This window comes from Talpa occidentalis, unplaced genomic scaffold, assembly GCF_014898055.3.
Source record: "Talpa occidentalis isolate TD23 unplaced genomic scaffold, MPIMG_talOcc4v2.1 talOcc4.4, whole genome shotgun sequence".
Taxonomy (NCBI): Eukaryota; Metazoa; Chordata; class Mammalia; order Eulipotyphla; family Talpidae; genus Talpa; species Talpa occidentalis.
Window position 1 is genome coordinate 60251137 of NW_023604295.1, and position 26491 is coordinate 60277627.

A 26491-nucleotide genomic window follows, 5' to 3' on the forward strand; every position below is an offset into this window, starting at 1 on the left:
CTGGTAATGTTCAAAATTCAACAAACTGGTACCATGGATCAAAATTAATGAGAGGAAGCTTAGTGGGTATCCATAGAAAGTCTAACATTTTAGTCCTAAAAAGTCCTCTGGAAAAGGAGATTGGAGAAGGTTGGCCTAACAACAAATTTGGTAAAACAAAGACAAAATTTTTAATTAAATTTAGTAGCACAATTCACAAAAGAGGGAATGTAAGCTTAAATTACATAACAGGGTATTTTACCCAGAACAGGGAGAGTGATGGTCCCTCTATACTCTGGGGCCAATGTGATCATATCTGCTCACTAGTCTCCAGGCTTTCTACAGAGCAGCATATGTAGAAACCAGAAAATTAAAAGGTCTCAAAGTCCTACAACATGATGGAAAAAAAAATGCCAGAATCAACAATCTTTAGCCTAAAGTAGAAAAACTGTTAATTCCCGGATAGTTGTCTTCACATACAAAGAGAGACTGGACAACATATCAGGTAGTTAATGCAGAGAAGTTACAGGAGGTCAGACTTCCACTTAGGGTAAGGAAATTGAGCAAGTAAAAACTATATTGAACTCACAAATATCTGAACACAAATGCTTATAAAGCTCTATTTTTAATTGCCAAGACTTGCAACCAAACAAATGTCTTTCAGAAAGCGAATGGATAAACTGTGATACAGCCAAACAAAGGAGTATTATTCAGTGCTAAAAAGAAATGAGCTATCAAGTCATTAAAAGACACAAAGGAGCCTAAAATATGTATTACTGAATGAAACAAGATAGTCTAAAAAGGTTACATACTGTATGATTCCAACTATATGGCTTTCTGGAAAAGGCAAAACTACAGAGATAATTAAAAAAAAAAAAAAAGAAAAGATTAGGGGTTACCGGGGGTTGGGGAAAGGGAGGAGGAAAAGACTAAGCACAGAGAGTTTTTCAGGTAGTGAAATAATTATATATGAAACTAGGTGGATACACGCCAGTTTACATCTTCCTAAACCCACAAAAGGTAAAAACAAAGGCAAAATTTTAAAATAAATTTAGTAGCACAATTCACAAAAGAGTGAATGTAAGCTTAAATTACATAACAGGGTGTTTTACCCAGAACAGGTGTAATCTCAAGAGTGAACCCTGTAGTAAACTATGGACTTTGGTTGAAAATGATGTGTCAATGTTGGTTCATGATTAATACTGATAGTAAGGGAAACTCTCTCTCTCTCTCTCTCTCTCTCTCTGTGTGTGTGTGTGTGTGTGTGTGTGTGTGTGTGGCGGGGGGGGGTATATGGGAACTCTGTATTTTCCAGTTACTTTTGCAATGAACCTAAAATTTCTCTTTTAAAAGGGTCTGTTAATTTCATTCATACCTGTAATATAGAGAAACAAAGCATAGGGACTGACAAAACTAAAGCAACAAATCCTAGAAATATGACAGCAGAACTGGGGCTACAAGACTGGGAGTGGAGATGGAGGGCGGGAAGGAGGCTAGAACTCAATAATCTGTGGAGGACAGTGGATGTCTTGGTGGCGTGTGGTGTGGTAGCACATATCTGAGTAGGTATTGTAATGTATCAATGATATTTCAATAAAAAAAGAAAGAAATTAAAAATTCTATGGATTTAAATAATAACATTACATTGAACATCTTTGAGAGGTGGTAATATGATGGTCACATAAGTAGAGGCTAAAAGAACAGCTATCTGGAATATTGTAGAAGAAATTTTCAAATTACAAAGAAGATGGTATTCTTAATCTCATATCCTCCAAAGTGTTCAGCTCCTGCCACCGTTCATTCAACAAGTGTTTCATGTATACTTCTATGGCCTGAGTAATTGGGTCATCCAAAACTTCATCTGTTGAAGGCTAAGTATTCAACGTGATGGTGTTTGGAGGCAGGGTTTTTAGAAGACAATTAGGTCATAAAGCTGGAGCCCTGATGAACAGTATTAGTGTCCTTGTGAGGGACTGAAGACCAGAGATCTCTTTTTTTTCATAGAAGGAAACCAAGAAGGGGGTTTTTATCAGAACCTGGCCTTGCTGGTATCCTGACTTTGGATTTCTGAGTCTCCAAAATTGTGAAAAACAAACATTTATTGCTTAAGCCACTAATCTACAGTATTCTTGTTAAAGCCCAGAATGACCAGAACAAATACTTTCTACAGTTATTTTTAAACCTGAATTATTTGTTCCTCTGGGAATGTATGATGATAGACCCATAAGTATCCAAAGTCACAATGTAAACATGGTATATCTTGCAAGAGTATTAATTTTATTTGAATATTTAAAATTAAAAGATTTTAATTTAGAACACAAAACACAAATTTCAAAGATAAAATAGCAAAGAAATGTCACCTGTGACATAAAAGTCTGCCTTCCAGTGGGGAATTGCATGGTTGACCTTAACTGCTATTTCTCAGGGAAAGATGAGTTAAGCTAAGGCTTACTTCATCCATGGAAAATTGATTCTTTATAGGTGTCAACGAAACTGATTAATTCCCCCCTTATATTTCCCTTTTTGAAGAATATTCATAGTCACACAGTTTGTGTGAAAGAATGAGAAGTAATAAGAACAACTGGTTTCCATTGTTGAAGAGCTTTCTATATTTTATGTGCTGATATGAACAGAAAAACCAAAGAAGAAAAGAAAGGTGGCATGGAATGAGCACAGATTAAGAGAAATAAAAGTAAGTACTTACTCTTAAGTAAAAATAGTTAAATATATCTTGAAAATCATGCAATGTCCTAAAAAATGAAACATTTCTATTGCCACACTCACATCACCAATATGCTACAGCAAGCAATATAGCCATATACTCTGCATGTCAGTCCTCTTCATTCAAATATAAAGAAAAGGCAATCATAAGCTAGAAAAACCCAACCTGCCTGTCATATCTGCCACCACAATTCCTGTCACAAGTATCCACTGCCTCAAAATTCCTCAGACTTCATTAATAACAAAAAAAAATCCTCAAACACTCTGTTAAGTAAATGTTCTACCCTCCATGCCCCCACCCACTAAAGAGAAAAATGCTTTCCAAATGATAACAAAATTGGTAGCAAGAAGCTAGCATCCGGAAAGAACCTTGGGTTGCCAGTTGGCTCAAACAGGCCCAATTTCCAGATTCACTTCTTCATGGACAGTGAAAGAGCATGGCACATCAAAAGTAGTCTCCATATTTATAATGTTATATAGAATGACAACTATGCAAAATCTAAAACATGTACTTGACATCGCCTTCTTATGAATATTTGAAATTGATATTTTCATTTTAATTAAATTATAATGGAGTTGGATTAGTTTTCTCTCATTGTCATAGAAACACTTTGTCTAGAGGAACTCCAGGGGAAGTCAGGACTTCCACCAAATGAATAGAGCCAGATGATAAGAAAACTTCTACCACGGGACTTTTGTTTCTAGAAATAGTGCAGAAATGCGACTGCATTTATATTTCATTGTTGGTTCCATTTTATACTTTCTTTTTACTGTAAAAAAGTTTTTTAAAAATTTATTTATTTTTGCATAGAAGAATTAGGGTGTAGGCCAGAGGTGTGGGGGCTACAGGATTCACCAGAGACAGAGTGGGGAGCAGAACAGACAGATTTACTGAAATACACTGCTAAGGGGAAAAGCGGGCAAGACAGGAGAGGTCTGCTGCACTTTGTGGGGTAGCTCCCTGGCTAGAGATTGAACTCAGGCCACAGCAGAGGGCCATCATGGTTGTAGTGCTGAGACTTAACCCCTAGACCATCAGGGAGGCTGATGAGAAACATTCAATTACAAAAAGACATGACTAGAAGTAAAGTTTGTCTAGTTTTTATAGAATGAACAAACAAAAGATCAGAATCACCAGCAAATCTGGGATTAACTACACGGACATGGTACTTCTCATAGAGAATGGTTTCCTGAGCAAGACATGAGGAATGCTTCTGGATTACTGTAATGCCCACCTCAGTGTTGTTGGCTTTGATTCCACCCTCCACCTGATTCCTGTCATATGTTGTGATGTAGAACTGCAGATTTTTTTAAAAGCTGATGAATTTTCTTTCCATCTTTCTTACAGCAGAAAGTGGAGCAGTTATTCAATGATTTGCAAATTTAATACCATGACTTGCTCAATGTGACCCTGAAAGAACCACAAATGATCATATCTCTTAGCACCTGACATTGACCTTCGGAAGTCCAGTATTTTTAATGTTCCTATGTATCTTTGGATAACCTTTTGAATCCCCAACAAGGAGCCAGCACAAGATGAGTAATGGATATGACTCAGACAAGAACAAGATGTCTCTGAATGAGAAAAAGCAATGTGCTCCAACCACAGGAAACCGGAACTGGAAATCACTATGAAAGCCAAAAGGCAGTCTTGAGACAGCACATCTTCCTCCTACTACCAAAATATTTCTTCAATTGGATTAAATTGCTGGCTGGCCTCTGAGTAAAGGCAACAATGCTGCATTATGCTACCTTCTCTGATCCCTTAAGTGAAGTTTCCTTTTGAGAGACACTCTAGCTGCTAAATCAACTTCAGCTCAAATAGGTGAGAAACAGCAACCTTTAGTCTGGTTCCCCAAGAGGATCCTCACTGAGAAACCTAGCAAATGTAATTGCATTCAAGGACAAGTTCTCAATAAAAAAAGACTCAGAACAACTGAAATTAAATTTGCTACTCCTACTAGACTAATGAAATTTCTGAGACTAAGCAACAGATTTCTAATTGTTATAAACAAAACATGGTAGAATCAAGTCAAATCAACATATTTACTGTACTGCTTATTTAGATGTGTCTAAAAATTACAGGAAATTAAAAATCAGTAACTCTGGTTGAGATAATAAATGACACCCAAAAAACTACCGATTGAAAAGTACTAAGTGGTAAGAAAGTGAATTATCCAAATGGAAAAGAAGATATAAATTCAAAATAATTCAGGTGAATAAAAAGAATTAACTTCTAGAGACAACCACTCAAGCACATGTTCCATGTTGTTTTTGTTGATCAGATAAGTGACCTCTGCTTCAGTTCAGTGGCATAGAGGGAGCTCTCTGAGATCCCTCAGAGAGGGATGTTTACTTGATGAGTTTTCAAATTTAATATCACATCTGAGTTAGATGCACTAATTATAGAAATTTGAACTATGGCTTTATGTTTAGGGTGTTATGATTTTTAATCACATGGAGAAAAAAGCATACAGGAAAAAGCAATGCATCGTAAATCAAGTCTTCCTGCCATATGCAGTAACACAATGGTTGTCATGAAACCATAGAGGCACAGGTTGGAAACAAAAATAACTTTGCATATTCTCCTCCCTTCCCTGGGGCTTCAAGAGATGACAGTTCTTTTATGAAACAGGTTCTCACACGTCCAATTATGACACAGTGAACTGGTTGTGTAATAGCAACCCTAACATTGAAGTCAGCCTAACTTTGTTTTTGCTTCTAAAGGGTGTGTTTGTTTTTTCCTTCTCACCCAGGACGACACATGCTTGCCTTGAATTTTACCCTTTGAATGCAGAACACCCTTTCTTCTTAAATTTGTATATTCAAGGAAGAGAAATGAGAATTTATTTAGAATATCTTCAGGTTAAACTTAGGTGTATTAATTTAGAAGGTTATTTAATTTGGAGTTGTTTTTTAACCACTTTCCAAATGACAGTTAAATCTCCAGGTTCAAAAAGGCAAATAGGCATCTTCAAGCCTTTCCAAATGTCTTCCTGATAAATAATTTGAGTTACAACATTCAATTTAAATTAACATGGACAATAAAACCTAGCAGGAATGTATGAGAAAAAAAAGGCTTAGTATAATTTTGAAACAAATCTTAGTAGTGTTTTTCTCTACATTGACTTACACAAGTACAAGTAGCACAAGGAAAAGATTTCACTTATCCCTTTGCTCTTCATGCTTGTATCTGTCCTGCTTTTTAAAGTAAGATATGAAGGATTAAATTAATTATACATCCCCTTCTATTGAAACCAATAAATGATTTCACACCTCCAATTTGCAAACAAAAATATCAATTACCTTACTAGAAGGAAGGATATTTACAGATGCTTTATACATAAATAACAGCAATCCTTTCAATTCTGTTCCATAAACCAACTTGATTCACTAGGCAAACCAGGTCACATAAGGTACAACTACATTATTTGTGGAGTTTAAGATAAAAGAAAATAAGAGAACATCACCCTAGTTCAAAACAGTATTAAGAATTTCACAGTGCCAACAATGAAGCATGAAACCAAGTGTGGAGGCCTTATAAGCACAGGGGACGACGTGACCACGCAGGTCATAAGCCTATGAAACCAGCTCTCAGTCTCTTCTACCCTGTCAAAATTTTCTACATTATGCTGCTAACTATCTAGATAATGTGACTGTGTGCTCACTACACAGAAAAGCCAAGGTGCTATGCTTTGTCTTTGACAACTCACAGCCTGCGATGTGGATATTGTGGGCATGTCCTATACTACTTTAAGGCCCACAAAGTAAACAGAAGGCTCTACATCAGGATACAGAGGTCAGAGATCATTATGCCCCAGGATCCCTGTCTGCGTGCATTTATACTTGCCAATAACCATCACATATCAAACCTCGTTTCCAAGTCCCTCTACCTCCCCAGAGTGAATTTGCATCCAAATGCAAATATACCTTTACATAGTATCTATGTGCAAATAGTCTTATCTGGTCAGAAGACCTAGGAAAATTCCACATACTGATAATACTGATTACTCTCTCTTCAGTGAAGAAATATCCAATCTTCTTGGATTTGAACACAGAAAGGAAAATTTCTTAGTTCTTGTTTGTTGTTGCTTGTTTTTTGTTTGGGGGAATATTTTTGCTTTATGTGGTTAATAAAACTGTAGGGAATTATATAACAATGAGGTAATCACAGTGAGTATATCAGCAAATATTTCAGCTAAGAGAGATACCACTAGAAAACAATTCCATACAAAGGTCAAAAAATACATGTGTAATATACAGAAGAAAAAGAGAGAGGCACCCGGAGGAAGATGAAGGATAGGCTGAGACATTTCCAAGTGTCAAAGCAATTAAAAGGCTAGAGCGAACACAACAGACATCCACGGTTTGGGGACATGACTTGATGAAGCTATGAATAAAGCAGAGAAGTGTTGTTTTTGCCTTAAATTACGAGGAATCTTAGGATCAAAACAGAATCTCAAAATATAAATGATTATTTAACACATAAAAGATAATTAACCTGAATCATAAAAAGAGAAATGCAAATCAAAATTGCATTGAAAGACCATATCTAACCTACTATATTAACATATATCCAAAAGTTTGTGACTCATTTTTATGGTGGGTTGTGGAGAAACAGGCATTTTCATATATTCCTCGTGGAAGGTGTAAGTACTATAATGTTGATGGAGGGCAATTTGACAATAGTGATCAAATTTACAAACATATCCTTGACTTGGTCATTTTAATTCTAGGAATTTATTCTCAAATGCCCTCCCATTAGAAGTGATGTATGCACAAAGTTATTTATAACAACTTAGTTATAGTAGCAACAGATAAGGAACAACCCAGATAACTATCATTAGAAGACTGATTAAATAAGTTAACTTATATATATAAAATGGAATGTTAACCATCTTTGCAAAAGAATAAAGGTACAGTCTACCTGTAGAAAATGTAGGTTTGGGGGTACAGATAGTATATGTAATATATACCTATTATATTACTAAAATGGGTGGAAAGCAAGATGTTGATATCTGATTGTTTTTGCAAGAAGAATTTCTTGAAGAAGACTCCCCCCCCACCAAAATGCTAGAAACCCAAAAGAGTTACATATGAGTAAGGAAGGGGGTAGGAATTGGAAAAATGGAAGACAGGGGGAGGGGAATAATTAATATATTTCCTGTATATATGTTTGCACAATTTGGATTTTAAGGTATATGAATAAATAACCCACTTTAAAATTAGAAATTTAGATAAACAAATGTATGACAAAACAGAAAAAAAGATTGCAATACAAAAAGACAGTAAGATCTACCTTTTTCATGCACAGCAGAAACAAAAGTCATTTTTTAAAGGGACAGGTGCTGTGAAGAAAATGAAACAGAAGGATGGTATTTTAGACAGGATGGGGTAGTTACACTACAATGAAAACACCACCAAAAATCTCAATGTGTTAGACAGCAAAGTCGGAGTTTCTCTTAAGTGTGTCCCTGTGTACCTGTCCCTGTGTACATCAGCAGGGTGCTGCCCCATGTTGCTCTCACACCTGATAAAAACCAAGGCTGATAAGACAGCACCATCACATCACCTTCACCCATGCTCCATTTGCCAAAACTTGTCACAGAGTCCTGCCCAACTGTAAAGGTATCAAGAAAGTAGCATCTTCCTATGTGTTCTCAAAGAAGAGGAGAACCAGGGGTGAGCACACAAGACTGGGGATGGGGGAAATAAGGGGGCTGTTTAGGGTAGTCTAACAATGACTCTCTAAGGTGATAATATTTGAGCTGAGTCCTGAATGACAAGAATGAATCCACCAACTGAAAAGCAGTAAGAAACACATTGCAGACAGAGAAAGTAGCAGATGCAAAATGTCTTTAGACCAAAACAAATGTAAAAGGAAATAGTGGAGGCCAGCGCAACAAGAGCACTGAGAGAGGGGTGGGGTGGACAGTAGGTGATGTGGTCAGTGAGAAGAACTGATCACAGCCTTGAGGACATTGATCAGTGATTTAAGATTTGATCCAAAGTGTCCCCCATACTCAGCTGACCAATGTTTCCTCTTTTTACAAAAGCAAAAAGCCACCCTTCTATTAACACTCAAAATAAAATAGACACCTTGCTTTTCAGAGTTTTCCGTTTCCCAAACTAAACTGAACCTTTACCTTCTTCGTATTCACCTCAGGTTCACCTTTTTCTAAGCATTTGAAATACCACAGAACACTGTGATAAACTTTAGAGTGCTTCCTGGAACTTTTTACCTCACTTATGTGTTTTCTCAGGCCATGCTTCGGAGTTTTGATCAGCGCCCACATCTATGTTCCTAGATGCTGACAGAACACACATTTTCTGAAAAGACAAGAAATAAGGAAGTTACCTTTCTGAGAAAAAAAAAAATTACTAGGAAAATATCTCTTTTGTCAGCCCAGTATTTTTAGAACCAAACCAAATATAGAGCACTTTATACTCCCTAGAGGTATTAACTAGATTGATCGGTGTTCTGGAGCTTATTGAGTTTCCATAGTAACTTTCCAAAGGTGATCTCAAGTCCTTTATCTTCTGTACCACTTACGTTTAATGAAAACCTCTTCAGGTTGAAAAGATTATTCCCTGTTTTCCAATACAAATACATGTTTCATGAAATAGGCAATTCTGTCTGAGCCTCAGGTTTCTCATCTATAAAACAGGCATGATCCACAACAGTAAAAAGCCAATTGTTGAGATGACAGAGGTGCTGCTGAGTGGGCTTACCCTTATTCCCACTTCTGGCCATATTGGCCTAAAAGTACCAGGCATTTTCTCATTGGTCCAGCAGAAAAGTGAACTAAGTCCTCTTTTAACGGTAGAAAAGGGGGTTTCCAGTTATGAAGGCCACAAACATGAATAACCAGTGACTTTTATGGGAAATTTGATTGAATAGCTACTTTGGTTATAATATATTGCTGAACAACAATACTTTTGTTTAGGCAACTCTACTTAAGGTGTCCATAATATCTATCATATAGTAGAATATAATCAATAAATACACAAACCTTAAAGTTAGATAATCTGCTGGCAATCACAGTTCAGCTGCTTAACAGTTGTTATTCACCCTTGCTTTGCTGTGTTTTCCCTTATTTGAAAATGGCAATAATGGAACTTTTTTAAACAGGTTATTGTAAGGATGATGTCTGTCAGTACAGCTCATGATCTATGATAAGTCTCAGTAAATATTAACTTTCATGATCATTATTAACTTTTACCATCAAACTTGAAGAGTAGGATATTGATTATACTTTACTCCTTTGAAATCTGCACATTATTTGGGGATGTTAATTATTTCTTTTCTTCCTGTCAATTATTCAGATTTACTTACACATTTACAAATCAAATAGTAAATTCAAACTTGAGAAGGAATGTAGAAACTTCCTCCACACTCTCAGTCTTCACCATGAAGAATATTTTCTTCAGATACACTTTTTAATTTTTGATCCTCTCGTTTTGTTTACCCATTTTTTGGTGTTTTAATTTTCTAAGTGTCATAACATTTCAGGTCTGAAGTTTGGTTTTGGACAACTCGAAGCCTTCTTTCTACTAATTCTGGTATTAAATAATGTATGAAAATTAAAGTGAGTTTCTAAGTTCAAGATAGCTCTATCTTATGCTGTTATGAAAATTAGATAATGTATTGTGAAAATGTGTGTAAACAGTAAGGTTCTATTCAAATGTGAGTTATTATTATATTCACCATTTCCTTATATTTCTCAAATATTATAAAGTATTGACACCCAAATTATAAAAGTATTGGCACCTAAATTATAAGTTAAATAGTCTGACTAGTTTTAAGTGAGGTCAATTGTGGGATGTACTCAGTTCTCCTATTTCCAAAATTATAATAATTTCTTCTAGAAAAAGTCATAGAAACCAGAAGATGAGCAATGAGCTGTACACATCAGCTAAAGAGCAGTGGTGCATAATTTATTTCCAATAACCTACTCTCAATAGCACTAAATCCATAAAAATACTTAATTTCACAATAGACAGATGCCAATATGACTTTTCTGGTTCAACAGACAATAATCTCGTAATTACTAGCTGATTCAGCTAAAATCAATTCTAAAGATCTACAATTTGTTCCCAAGAAAAGCCTGTTCTGACTTTAATTATTCATCTTATTATATCTTTACAGAAAATAATTTTTTTATGTAATACTCAAAATTACTATGAATTCTCAAAAATTATCCATCTGATACAATATTAGACATGTCAACCAATTAATCTAAGAGAAGAGAGAGAGAAGGGTATTTTACGTCAACTACCTCCAAAGGTGATCCTGGAACAAATCTTTGTATTTGTACACAAATAACTTACTGAGGAAGTGTACAGCAAAAATTGGTTAAAGAGTAAAAGAAGCTCCTAAGGGTAAGGAAGAAGCCAAAGGAAGTATGACTTTCAGATAAAGTCTCTCACAGGGCAGTTTTAGCCTGATCCGCAGAGGAACAGGTCACTTTTCCTATTCAAGGCAAGTGACCCTTCAGCTAGAAAGGTACAAAGCTGAGGGGGAACTCCCAAGCATTCCAGGCTCCCTAGGCCTATGGCAAAGTGACTGTATAACCTAAACACAATCCTTTGAAGAGAATGGCAAGTGCAAGTTATGTTATGTACACACATAATGGTAACTATGTAAAGAATGTGTTAATTAGCTTGATTATGGTGATCTTTTCACAATGAATGTATATATCAAAGCATCAAGCTGTGAAAAGCAAATCAAAACAAACTCTGACTGCAAGAACAAAAGAGTAGTTACCAGAAGGGACAGGAAAGAAAGGTAGGATAAATCAAGTAAAGGGGGTCATTTGTACAGTAAAGATAGATACTAGACTTTGGTGGCAAACATTATGTAGTGCATACAGACGTTGATTTATAACACTGTAACCCATATACTGTCATAAACTTACCTCACTTAAAAAAATATTTTTTAAACCATCAAGTTGTATACCTTAATGTACACAAGTTTTATATCTCAATGAAGCTGTTTTCAAAAAGAAGATAAAGTTCTCAGAAGCTGTGAGAGAGGTGAACAGACATCAAAGGGGATCTGAGCAGATGATTAACAAAATCCACATAATGAATTTTTTCCTTTTCAATTTCATTTCAATCAAATGTTTGAATCATACATAAATATAAGAACAAAATACTTTCAGAGCAGTCCATCTAGATCTGTAGGAACAATAGTCAAGGTCCAATATAAAAGCACACATCAACATGAATTTTGGCTTTGTAGACACTATTACTCCACCCATTTGCCAACAGAGATATTTGTGTATACACACACACACACACACAAACCCCACTACCAGCTCCTCCTCAAAAGCTGCCACGGCACCAGGACCACCAAGCCTTAGGAGGTTATAGCCACTGAAAATATCATCTTCCCCTTTCTTCGCTGGGGCTTAGCAGAAGCAAATATCCAATGATGTTGAACTCTCAAAGGATAAGGACTGTGAGATCACTGGATTTGCACTGGAAGCTGCAACCAAGTTCAAGTTTTAATATTTGAATTTCCTAGAGGAAGTTGGAATTTGGGATTATAAGTGATATTTCTGCTAGGTTTATGAATTTTAAAAAGTACTCTGAAAGGAGGCTCGTAATACAACTGCAGTTTAGACTGCATTTCTATGAAAAATCGCTAAATTTCATTTAAGAAATGCCATAATCACTCATTTATTCATACCTGGAGATATGTGACGTTTTTAAAGTGATTTGATCTCATATTTAAGTAGACTCATCTGAATATGATTTGTTGCTATAAAATTCAAAAGATAAAAAAGAATTTGTGTAAAACAATGTTCAGTGAAACATTCCTTATAAAAAGAAATAAAGAAAAAAGGATGAAAAGGAAAAATCCTGAGTGTAGTATAAAATACGTACATTTGTTAAAAGGAAAAATCCTGAATGTAGTATAAAATATGTACATTTATTCAACTAAATATAATACAATTATTATAGCTGCTTAGAGAAATTTTAATAGCATTGGGAAATGCTTATGCAATATGCAGAGACTATCACATAAAATTTACTAAAGGATGTTTTTACTACATTCTATTAAAATATGCATAAACTGAAACCTAACTACACTTCCTTCTAAAGAACATTTCTTTAGTGTTACCTGTAGCCTCTAAATACAACCTGGCTCTCAAATTCAACCATTTGATCATTTTATCCCACTTTCTAGAACTAACCCCAGTGGCCTACAGTTCATTTCATCGATTCAAAAACAGTCACATAATAGGTAATTACTACGTACCAAGCATGATCCTGGGGTCTGGTAACACAAAAATGAATAAGATTTGCTGCTTAACATCATGGAATATATGATCCAGACAGGGAAATAAACACAGCAACAGAGCAACTTGGTAAATACATACTATGGAACAACTGTGGAATGTAAGAGTTAAAGTGCACTAGAAGCTCAGTTCTGTGACATCTGGTTATTCTCTGCAGAACCTTGCACAGAATATATATTGATTGCTTAATTGATTGAAATTCAAAAAATTAAATAAATGTATCCATGTTACTAAGCAAATGATACTAGAATCTTCAAAATATCTGATTATGTTAGTCAATTTAATGTGTAATATTTGATTCTACTTCTAACATGGAAAACAAGTGGCAGGGGAAAATATCAGTGTCCTGAAGGACAATTTATTTTATTATTTTAAATTGACACAGCATTGCATTATAACATTATATAATTTTCAGGCGTGCATCAATCAATGTGTTTATACTACATCGAGTTCACCACCAAAGTCTGATTCTGTCCCTCACCAAACAATTGGCCCCTTTACCCAAGCCCTCCCTTTGCCCTTCCATTCTGATGTCCACGAATTGATCTTTTAATCTAAAAGTTTATTTTTATGTTTTTAGTTTAACCATTTGTTTGATTTCTCTCTTTACCATATGGAAGTAAATCATATGGTATTTGTCTTGCTCTGTCTTATTTCACTAAGCATAATACCCTTTAGTACCACTGACGATGTTGCAAGTGGCAGGATTGCATCTTTTTATAGCTGAGTAGTATTTAATTGTTTATATGTACCACATCTTCTTTATCCTATTATCTGTGGTAGACACTTAGGTTGCTCCTAGCTCTTGGCTATTATTAATAATGCTTCAGTAAACTTGGGGGTGCATGTCTCTGCACACCTAGGTTCATTGCAGCATTAGCCACAATAGCCAAGATGTGGAGACCACCTCTGTGTCCATTGGCAGATGGGAGAAAACATATGAGAACATATAATAGAAGATAATTTAATTATTTTAAAAAACAAAGGAAAGCTTGCCATTTGCAACAATAAGAATGAAACTGAAGGGCATTTTGATAAATAAAATAAGCCAGCTACAGAAAGGCAAATACTGTATGATCTCATTTACTTGTGGTATCTAAAGTAGTTTAATTCATACAGGCAGAGAGTATCATGGTGGATGCCAGGGCATGGGGATGGAGAGGAAATGAGGAAGCCTTTGTTTCCTTTCTAATTCTCTGTGTTCTCTGTGTTCCTGATAGAGGACAAAAAGGCCTTTGCACTGGTTGGTTCACTTGGTGGGGACAGAACTGCTAATTTACTAGAATACTTCATCAATCTGTCTCGAGCTGTACTGAATTTAACAATCCAGGCTATACAGTGCCTCAGCAGAGTTGATGGCACCCATGGCCACTGGGACCTGACGCATGATAAATGCCACTGTAATCATCTCTGATAGAGAAACTCAGGATTCTCTCCATTATTTAAAGAAAAGTCAGAAATTGCCAAAATGTCAGAAAAGAGCCACTTGCCACTTATTCAGCAAACATGTATGTGGTACTTCCTATGTGCCAGACAGACCGTCTTCTAAACACATTGTATTAATTTATTTAGTGCCAGGTAACAAAGCCAGAAATGAAATACAAGACTTTGGAGGCACACCCAAACATTTGTGATTGTGGTATCACTCAGATCCTGAACAAAACTGAATGTCACAGATCATCTATTTAGTCTCCTAGCCAGCGAAATACTTCTAACTAGAATCAGAAGGGACAAATAACTTCCTCAGGCCCCTCTTAGAACCTCTGAGATGAAATGGAAGTCAGAAGACTGGTTTTTGACCTTTAGTGAAGGGGCCCTCTCTCTGCAACCTTTCTTTATGAATTCATAGTTTATCAGAATTGAAAGAAACATATAAGATAACCCGTATAGTGATTCTCTGGGAATATCCAATTCACATAAATGACATGCCCATCAATAACAGGCGCCCACTGCTCCCTTGCTCCACATCCACTATCTATGAACTCACCTAAAGATTGTGCTAAAGCCCCCGGACCATACTCTATGATCCCCTCTATGCTCTACTTCCTCTGGGAGCAGGAAACAAGAACCTCCCTTTCCCAGCTTGCATTAAGCCTTGGTTGACTTTCATTCTTTGTCTGCAGTGATGGAAGCTAACAACTTTAGAGAGACCTTCCATGAGCCAAAGCCAAGAAGCTGAGATGAACAGCACACTTGATACTTTCTAGGATACTTTCCTAGAATCCTTAGCAGAAGCTGGGTCTGTAAGTGGGAGAAACTTCTTTGGTTCTCTAAATCAAAAACCTCATGCTGTCCCTGATAATTATCTAGGATTCTCTCATCTCTGCCGCCCCTGTACCTGCTCTTCCCTGAAGCCTTACGCCTTGAGTGAGAATGGATGGGCCCATTACTGGTTAAAGTTCAGATGGACATCGTTTATAATTAGTGATGGTCTGAGATGATGTGTCCAATTTTTTTTTAATTTAACAATCACCACACAATTCAAAAGGGATTGCACAGATTATAATAAAACAAGCTCCCTTTCTTGGTTATTAAATGTATGTTTTATAGCTGCATTGGTATTTACAACCTAATTAGCTTTTAAAAAACTTGACATACATAAATGACATTATAAATTCAGCTAGAACAAGATTTCATTAACAATTGAATGAAAACTGTAGTCTTCTGAATCAACATTGAAAGCAAAATAAAACCAAGTCTCATGACCTTACTAATGATGGAACACATATAAAAATTTTTCTTCAAAATCTCAGTAGGCTTTAGCAAACAGAAAGGAAAGCTTTCCTTGCTGGAAAGAAGTAAATGAGGAGAAAATCCCTTGTGTGACTTGGCCAAGAAACCAGAAGCCATGCTAATCATTCTACCTAGGAATGGATACAGTCTGAGGGAAAATGTGCCTATATAACCACTGGAAAGACTGAAGAAACAAAAGTCAGGAGGAGCTGCCATATGTTTCAGGTTTGTGCCCATAAAAGGAACACCAAAAAGAAAAACGTATTCCTTCTGTATAAGGCTCGATTCAGTCTCCTCAAAGTTCTTAAGAAATATTTAGGTTTGGGGCCTCCCTGGTCACACCGGGTTAAAGATACAGTGCTATCAAGCTATTGCCAGCCACTGAAACAAGAATTTAATCCCTAGTGAGGGAACTAACCCACAAGATGCAACAGACCTCTCCTGTCTCACCTGCTGCTCCCCTCAGCAGTGTATTTCAGTCAGTCCATCTGTTCTGCTCCCCACTCTGTCTCTGGTGAATCCTCTTACCCCCACACCTCTGGCCTGTACCCCAGTTCTTGTATGCATCAATAAATAAATCTTAAAAAAAGAGAGAAATATTTAGGTTTGTCAACCAAATGATCAAACAATTTAGAGTAAGAAAAATGACATATGACTTCACAACTTTCCCAAACATAAAACTTTAGAAAAGGAGCCCATTTCTTTTCAACTTAAAAAATATAATTCTTTTTTATCTGATTTTACATTCTGAAATTGTTTTTATTCTTTCAGTTTCAATTAAAAGTGACCTTTTATTGGGGGCTTTCCAGGCATCATTCTTTTTCCAGAATAAGATCCAAAGTTTACATCATTTACACCAACTTAGGAAGGGTTCCCTTTCCTCTAAAGGAATTTTTAAAAATCATTCTAAGGGCCTCCCTGGTGGCACAAGGGGTTAAGATGCAGCAGTATGAAGCTATCCACAGCCACTGCAGCACAAGTTTGATCCCTGGCCAGGGAGGTGACCCACATGGCGCAGCAGACCTCTCTTGTCTCACCTGCTGCTCCCCTCAGCAGTGTATTTCAGGACATCTACCTGTTCTGCTTCCCACTCTGTCTCTGGTGAATCCTTTCACCCCCACATCTCTGGCCTGAACCCTGGCTCTTATATGCATAAATAAATCTTTCAAAAAAAACTTTCTAAATGACTTGCTTCCAAATATTTCTTAGACTTAATATCTTAAGAAAAAGGAATAAAACAAAGATCTGTCAGTTGCAAATGTGCTATATCTTAGTATTGTTTAAAGTGTATCCTTCATGTGAGTCTTTTAAGGATCCTTGAAAGGATGCATAATAAAGCATCCCTTGGTCTGAGTGTATCTTCTCACTAGTGGGATCCTGAATTTGCTTCCATGCCACAGTAGTGACACAAATGTATTTTTACCAGGAAACATGTATGTTTTTATGCATGTGAAATCTCACATATATAAGGAAGAGTTTTTGTGAGCCCTCAGGAAGGATTGAGAGGGTCAGAGCCTGCCCCTCATAGTGTTCTAAGGAGCACAATTAGAATTGTTTCTACCACACAGCTCACACTTTCACTATCACCTTCAGCATACAGGTTTAGGATTATAAATGGTCAATTTGTCCTTTAGCTGTCTATAGCCACTATAGCTATGGCAGATCTTTCCAGAGTTATTTCAGGAACCTAGAGCAGCCTGCGTTCCCCTGAGAAAACTACCACTAGATAGGACAACAGTTCTCTGGTACTCTGACTCACAGCCCCTGGGGTTTCAGGGCAGGGCTAGTCAGGCCCAACTATTTCTGCACTTCTTAGGCAATGGGTGAGAAGGGGCAGCTATGGTCTGTCGGCTACCTAAAGTTCATGTGCTCAACCAACACTGGGCCAGCCGGCAGGACTATCCTTCACAGCCAGCTGTGCTTACTGACCATTGGAAATATGACTGAAATGATCAATTTGTCTCTTAATAATTATTTATAAGCTACTACTTTGTAGCATAGATTTTTTGGGGCTCACTTCATAAAAGTGTGGTCTGGAGCCATGCTATCTGAGATTTTATCACCAGCTATATGAACTTACATTAAGTTATTTCTTATATGCATGTGCCTATTTCTTCACCTGAAAATTTTGGATAATAACAATAGTACATACCTCAAGTATTTATTGAGGCATATAGATGAAACAATGTAGGTAAAATGCCTAGCTCAGAGACTATCACTCAATGAATAAGAACTCAATAAATAACAGCTATTAGTATTTTGATCCTATAGAATTAATGGATTTTTTTTCCTCAATTCTACCACAGGTTTCCACCACTATCTAAAAATAGAGCAGTTCTGTAAAACTTTCTATAAGCAAAAATGGCTCAAAGTAAAGAAGCAAATACCACTAACTTATATGGAAAATGTTTTGAACATTCCCACGCCTAAAATTAAGCTACCAAATCACACCAAATAACAGAGGAAAGCTAAAATAAGAGGAACATACAGTAAATGCAGGACTGATACAATATGTACATAGCCTGGATAAAGTAGTTCCCAGAAAGGATTAAGTGGCACACACTGATCAGGGTGTGTGCTGCTTATGTAACAACTGCTGCAAAACAAATGCTGATGCTAGTTTTCCCTTTTTCACTTTTGTTGTAAAAATGAAAAATCCAGTTCAAGAAAACAGGCACTAATGTGGGTATTTCACAAAAGCAAAGCCTATTACTGTGAGCTTTGGAAAAAAAATAGGGGATACATGCATTTATTGTTTTAAAAAGTTACTGGATTAGTGTAAATGTGTATAAGAAATACTGTAGAAAACATTTCTCTAATAGGAAGAATAATGTTGAAAGAAATTAAATAATCCACCTAAGGCTTATAATACTAGAGTAATTCTTTATTAAAAAGAAAAATTAGTCAATTTTGACTAATATACAATTTGCCAAACTCTTTGAAAGAGTTATTGCATAAGTCTAATTATCTAACAGTCTATTTTGTGTGGCCAGATTATTTGTTACCAGAAATCATTGCTGGGCTAATCAGGGATTAGCCTATATATACTAGTAATTGGTGTGACACACCAAAGTCTAGACTCACCTAAAGTAAATAGAAAAATTATTACAGCCATTAAGTATCTTTTCTAATCTTTACACCTGCAAAATAAAGGGCCTAATCCATTATATGACTTCTCCTGCCCTCAGGCCTACTGCTTCCTTCAGTAGTAACAACATTAAATATTTATTATCTAATGTCTTACAAAGAGTTGTGAAATTTCAAGTGAATAAACTGAAAATACCTCAGGGAGGTCATTCTCAGAACCATCTACCAGCCTATTTCACAAGAGACTATCAAATTCCTAAGAAGACAAATACTGTAATCTATTTTTTACATGAAGCTTTTCCTCTGTGACTATCAAAGAAATGCACAGCATTTTCCCAGGGGCAAAGATTATTTCTTTCTTTACCATCTGGCCCAGGAAGTAAGTGATTTACCCAAGGTCATACAAATCAAATTGCAGGGTCACAAACACCAGAGCCCTTTAGATTCCCACCCGATGTCTGTCTCCACCAAGTATGCTAATTGGGTCTTCACATAATGAAATGGAATGGAAGGGGGGTGGGTTATAGTGAAAAGTGTTTAGTCTTTGGAAATCCAAGTTGGATACATGTGAATGCAGTAATTTAGAAACTGCCAAATATTATAGAAACACTGACATTTTAAAATTCTAATGTAAATAATGTGTTAAGCAAATATTCCACCATTGAAGTAAGCATATACCTTGCTCCTAAGATGACAACTTTAAAAGATAGCCTGCATATGATATATGCATATAACATATCATGTCTATAGACATATGTATATATAATTAAAGAATATATATATAGTTTCACTTATATACATGTAAAATAAAAATACATATAAATACACATGCACTGCAGGACTCCACACCCCCTACTATTGTACCCAATCATATTTTCTTTCTAAATTACTAAAACCCCCTATTTTCATAGCCTGTCAGGGAAATCTTAATGGTCTTTTCTTCTAGATAAAGAGATCACTTAGAAGAGTGGAAGAGTTTCACCATCTCATGCTTCTCTACTGAAAAACAAATGATAAAGGTTAACAATAAATCTGAGTCAGAGATTAATTCTACTAAATATATCACCCTGCACTTAGTATCTAAAAATACAGCAAGCACCAAATTATTAAATGCTGTTGACATCAATGAAAGACACAGTAGTCAACTGATATGACTTTATAACCTTCCCATAACTGCCTCACAGATAAACTACACTGTGGTCTTTCAAGTCAGGACCATAAAAATATCCTATGGACTTCAGGCAGTCACCTGTTAGCTATACAATACACTAAATCCCTGTACCTATGAGTCGTGTGACCAGCCATGGGCAAACATATATAACCTTATGCTCTGAACATAGAATAAATCATGTGAAGAGATCTAGAAAGTCCTATTTCTCTTTTTTAAAAATGCATTAGTTATTGTTAAGGAATTTAAGTTTGCTCTTCAGAGACTGGAAAATATCCAGTAATTTAGAAACTGCCAAATAGTATAGAACCATTGACATTTTAAAATTTTAATGTATTTGTTAAGCAAATATTCCACCATTGAAATAAGCACATACCTTGCTAAGACATATATAATTTGGTAAAAGTTCAATGAAATAATTCAATTATCTGAATATCTAGTTAGTTAAATCAGGTTTCTGCTGATCTCAGGCTCTAAAAACATTGTCACCTACCATCTTTTCATCTGTATTTTGACAAAAGCAACAAGAACTGATTTCCTCTCCCAGTGAGCACTTGCCTTTCAGGCTTCTCCCTCTCTCCAGTCGCAATTAAAATAAATGGAATCACATGCAAAAAAAAAAGATTTGTTTATTGGAGAAGTAAAACAATCCCAACTTTTATACTTCACTGGTATATTAAAATCTTAAACTTAGACTCTGTCTAGAAAGCCCATGGCAATATAACTTCTGGCGTTTCTGATGCAGCTCACAGAATTGAGATCTCTTGAGATCTTCCTCTGCTGAACTCATGTCCAAAGGCTAAATACAGATGAACATTTTATTTGTATATGAACAGAATTATGGCTCTATAACTCACCAGCTTTGGAGCAGAGTCATAACTCAAGGTATTCAGTCAGTACAAACAAGGATAAAGAAATACTATTATTTCCCCATAGAGCATGAACTAGAGAAGAAATAGAAATGTTAACCAACCTGGCATCACTGCACTGCAATATATCTAGTTTATGTTCTGTGTAAAATGAGATTTTTTTTTAAGTTTTTAAGATATCAAAATAAATGTATAGACTGGTGATGCCTTCATGGTTCAACCTGGTGAATTATGGGGGGAATTATGCACATAATAAAATGGATTTATAAAGTCTAGAAATTCCCTAATCCAACATGGGAACAATTAGTTGAATGATGAAGGCCAAGCTAATTTAGGTACATGAATGGCAGTACAGGTAATATAAGGACGTTATTTTTATATCTAAGTAGACAAAATGTATTAGAACATTTCTAACCTTGTTCTATTACATAGACATGGCCTTCAACTTACAGAGCAGTTGACCTATAATTCCCCAGTCAAAGTAAACTGTCTTGGTGAATTCTCTTGAAAAGACAAGTATTGAGTCACAGGTCTCTGTTTGTATATGTGTTTAAAAATAACATGAAAATTGTATTGCTATAGCAAGGATGACACGTGGCTTTGTTCCTCTGTTTTTATTCTCTGCCTGATTTTCTATGTGATAGTTTAACTTCCTCATTTCGATTCAGAGTGCCTATTAAATGTTTTGTGTATATGTTTTGCCAATTAATCAATGTGTTTTTCTTTATTAAATTTTTCTCAGTATCACTGGTTCAACTAAAATTTTGGAAACACAATTTTAATGTAGTCAAATCTTTTGAATTTTACTTATGGTTAAGAATTTTACTTATGGTTAAGAATGGCTTTCTGGGCCTCCCCGGTTGAGTGCTGGGTTGCGTGCTGAGCGGTTGAGTGAGCGGTTGAGCACTGGGTTGCGAAGCTGCCCACAGCCTCTGCAGCGCCAGTTCGATCCCCGGCTGCTCCCCGGCCACGGGAAGGAGGGTCCCACATGGCGCACAGCCCTCTCCTGCCCCCCGCTGCTCCCCTCAGCAGTGTACTTCGGTCCTTCTGCCTGTTCTGCTCCCTGCTCTGGTTCTGGTGAATTCTCTCGCCCTCCCACGCTTCTGACTATACCCAGTGTGCTTGTATAAATAAATAAATAAATAAATCTTTAAGAAAAAAAAAAAAAAGAATGGCTTTCTGAGCTGTGTGGAGGATCCTCAAATTATTAAAAATGGATCTACCACATGACCCAGCAATTCCACAAGTAAGAATCTACCTAAAAGGCACAAAAACATTAATTTAAAAGGAAAACTGCCCTATGTCTATGTTTATTACAGTACTGTTTACAATAGCTAAGATATGAAACAAACTAAATACCCAATAACGAATGACTGGATCAAGAAGCTGCGAGATAGATATAGATACACACACACAGACACACACACACACACACACACACACACACACACACAATGGAATACTACTCAGCAATCAAAAAAGATAAACTAATGCCATTCTCAGCAACATGGATGGAACTGGAAGGGATTATGCTCAATGAAATAAGTCAAAAGGAAAAAGAAAAATATTGGATGGTTTCACTTATAGGAGGAATATAGAAAAACTGAATAAGGGATCAGGAAAAAAAAGACAAAACTAGCAGGCAAACTATAGAACTGAGACATACCACAGTAGGAGAAGGGGCTGTAAAAAGGGGAGGGAAGAGCACAAGAGACCATGGTGATGGTTCATGAGTGATCTGATAGTGGAAATTTTGCAGGGAATGCACCTGAGAGGAAAATGAACAATGGTGTTAAAAAAACATTTAAAAAAATGATTTTCTGCTATGCTTCAGGATATATTCCCTATACATAGTTTAACAAACTTTACCTAAATTACATTTGAATATTTTTACTACATTTCTTAATTTATAATGTTAATCTATCTGGGACTTACTTTTGTTGCATAAATTGAATAAACCTCTACAAACAAGGAGAATGCTTACCTCCCTTACATCACTGAAGAGATAATTACAGTAATGTGACACACCATTTTGTTGATATCAGAATGGCAAAAGTTAAAGAATAAAAACACCCCTGCTGGTTAACATGTATATTAATGGACATTAGTATGTATGTACTGTTGACAGGCCTGAGATGCACCAATGATTTCTGGAAATATGACATGGTTCATTTGACCACTCTAACATTTTGAAATTTTTAAAAACACTGATACATAAGATAAAGAAAACAAGAAACATTTCAAGCAGCACTGTTTCTTAACAGTAAAAGTCATCTGCATGTTTGTCATCTAAGAGAAGGACTTGTAAGTAGGGAATTTATTTGAAGGTAATTCCAGAGTTAGGATTGAAGTACCAAAGAAAATGAGACATAAAATATTGAAACATCAAAATAAGAGAGAAATCTGATCAGCCCCGAGAGCAACAGGCCTTTGATTCTGCCTCCTGGGTAACTTACATAATTGTCAACAGATTATAACCATTCGAGACGCACCAGAGAAAAAAGGAAAAAGACAGAAGGCACATACTTGAAGCAAAGTACTGTCAGCTCAGGCTGATTCTTCATTCACATGAAATGCACTCCTATGTGCCTGAAATCACAGATGGCTGAGAGGATGTAATGAGATTACTGATATAGTATCTATCAGTAGGTGAAGGCTTGAATAAATAATGATTTTTCCCTGACATAGAAGGTAATGTAGCTATTTTTAAATGAGATACACATGTTTTGACCTAAAAAGATGTCAATAATAAGAAAGTAAACTGCAAAATAGGTTATATTTCATGATTGCATTTTTTAAATTAAAAATACTGTATACATGTATATTCAATGAATATATGAATAAGAGTATGAATAAGAGTAGACAACTGTTCGTATGAATAAGAGTAGACAACTGTTAACAGTTGTGAGCTCAAAGACAAGGAGTGGGTGAAAGGAAATTATTAAACATTATTTAAACAACTCTGCACTGTCTAAATTATTGTCCTAAAGTGCATTACTTCTGTTTCAAAATGTAATTGACTGAAAGATATTAAAAGCCAATTAATACATTGCTAGTTTACGCTCCATTCCCACTCCATTACTTAATCTGGAAAGTACACTGCATTGCTAGACAGTCATAATTCTTAATTGCAAGTTAAATTTATTATATTCCTAAGCCAAAAGATGGCTCTCTTTTCTTTGTTCTCTCTCTACTCTCTAGATTGGCACAATTCAACTTGGCAGCCAACAGCAATGTGTGCTATTAAGTATATGACATGTGACATGGGTTTTAAGATAAAATATATAGTAGGTTTCTAAGACCTAGTAAAAAATACAAATTACATTAATTTTTATTGATTATATATTGAGTTAAATGTACATATTGAGTTAAATTTATATATTGATTATATATTGAGTTAAATTTAATGTGTCTATTAGAAAGTTTAAAATTACCTGTGGTTCACACTATATTTCTATTGAACAGTGCTACTCTAGAAGAACATTCTTTTTTCTTCATGTCAATTCATTTAATCTTTACTTATCAGAGCTACACTTGTCTTCAGTCATCTCTAAGCTATTATCTTTGTTTCCAGGAAATACCTGACACATAATAAGCACTCAATAAAGATGTGCTGTTGTCCAATTAAAGAAGGTTTTGGAGCCAGGAGGAGGTGCTTTCCAGGAAGAGCTATTGTCAAAGGGATATGCTACAAAGAATTCAGTGATTAAGAGATCATTAGTGTTCTTGGAAGCAACTTTCCTTTTATGATGTGTACGACAGAAGTCAGACTACAAAGATTAAGTGAGTGGGTGGTGATCAAGTAGTGGCTATAAACTTAGATTCCTTTGTTGGCAGGGATATAGATAGTAATTTAGTTGGTCCAGATAAAGTTTAAAATAAAAAGATTTAAGTACACTTTTTGTGAAAAGAAATACAATTTCTAAGCCTCAATCATTACTAGCACTTCATGTCCCCTTTCTTTGCTTTTTAATGGACTTTAAATCATCTAAAGGATATTTAAGATGACATGAAAAATTGTCTAGCCATCTTATACAGGTGGTGGGCAAATCTGTAAAGTAGGTTGATGCTATAAATCTACAGTTCCTTTCAACTCTGCCCTTTATTTTTACTGTCCAAGAATTTTTTCAGTCATCTCCTCCTTTAGGATGAATGTCCAAGAACTTTCTTCTCTGGTGCAACTTAATTCTAAAACTTAGGGAATAAATTCGCTGTATTATGTTAATTCACACTGAAAGATTTGCTGGGGGGTGGGAAGTAGGGGGGAGAAACTGAATTTTAAAGAAAACTGAGTGAGCAAATTTGAGTGTAAAAGAATTATAAATGACAGAATATCCAGTACTAGTTTCAGGGACTGCAAGAAATATATTTGAGTCAAATATAATTGAATATACTTATTGCTTAGTCTTCTGCCCTATCTCATATTAATCCTTAAGGGCATCCCTTGTTTCTTACAGATAATAGAAGAAATATTCAATTTTGAAGGGACAAGATTCTCTAGAATAAGCAAAAATGTTTCCCTATTTGTTCCTGATTTGAGTAATAAAGAAATAAATCAATTTCAAGAGCTCAGCCCTCTTTGGTTTCAACAGTGTGGAACAGCCTGTTATATAACTGAAAACAATTCAGTTTGGTTCCATGATCAGCCTGACAAATAGAAAAAGCATAGTATTACTGAATATCAGAGCGGCTCCTTGAAAGCAAGGGCAATATTTTTCTATTTCCCCAAAAATTTATTACCCTAGCAAAGGCCCAATGACATTTATTGAACAGGTAATCTCAAAGATCATTCAGGAAAACTTTGCCAAGATTTTTCCACATTTCCACCTAATGTCAGGATGAGCCTCCTGTTATTCAAATCTGACGGGCACAGTAGCATAATTCTTTGGCAGCAAAACCTGTTGACACATCACATTCGGTCCATCTTATTTTCCTTTAACTCTTTTTGAGTTAAAGCAGAATACACTACAACTCACTTAGTATAAAGTTATTTAATACATCACAAAACAAATCATTGTGACATTCATACAGAGGTTCCTTTAAGTTTCCTACGATATGATCACAGAAACAAATTCAATTAATAAAATCTTTGTAATTATTCACCTATAACTATTTATGTACACTTCCTCTTTTTGAGAACCCAACATCATTCTAGTTTCTGATTCCATTTGTTATAGGACAGGGAGAGGGGCAGCCCAAACCCCGCAACCCTGCCTATTCTAAATGGGTTCTGCCATCCGCCGCATCAACACAAAACATAGGAGACTTTAATGAAAAGGAACTTTAATAAAACTAGGAAACAATACAGGTAAGGCAGAGAATCTAGTTTCTAAATGAAGCACCCAAAGTTACCCGTCCCCTCGCGGGTAAAAGTCCATCCAAATGGGATTGGCCCAGAGCAAGGCCCCAAGGCCTGCCACAAGTCTAAAGCATCTTCCAGTGGGGACCCACAGAAAAGGGTCACAAACAACTGGACAAGCCCGGAAGGAAAAGAGCAAAATCAACATCAAGATAAAAGCTGCCATTGTCACCTCCCCACGGGTCTCACCCACATCTGTGTCACCCCGTCCACGACCAAAAGACAAGCGCAGCTTCGTCACGTGTCTCTAGGCTCCATGTGCCTCCTC

At 36.0% G+C, this 26491-nt stretch overlaps 1 protein-coding gene across 4 annotated transcripts in view; it reads right to left on the bottom strand.

Moving 5' to 3' along the window:
* The window catches only part of ZPLD1 (zona pellucida like domain containing 1), a 290118-nt gene that overhangs the window by 254914 nt on the left and 8713 nt on the right, over nucleotides 1-26491 (bottom strand). For 3 of the 4 annotated variants that reach the window (XM_054700638.1, XM_054700641.1, XM_054700645.1), the window contains exon 2: nucleotides 8943-9030. The gene's annotated coding sequence lies outside the window, so the exon portion shown is untranslated. Of the gene's footprint in view, nucleotides 1-8942; nucleotides 9031-12394; nucleotides 12461-26491 lie in introns of those variants that run through there. The other variant, XM_054700639.1, reaches the window with a different exon arrangement.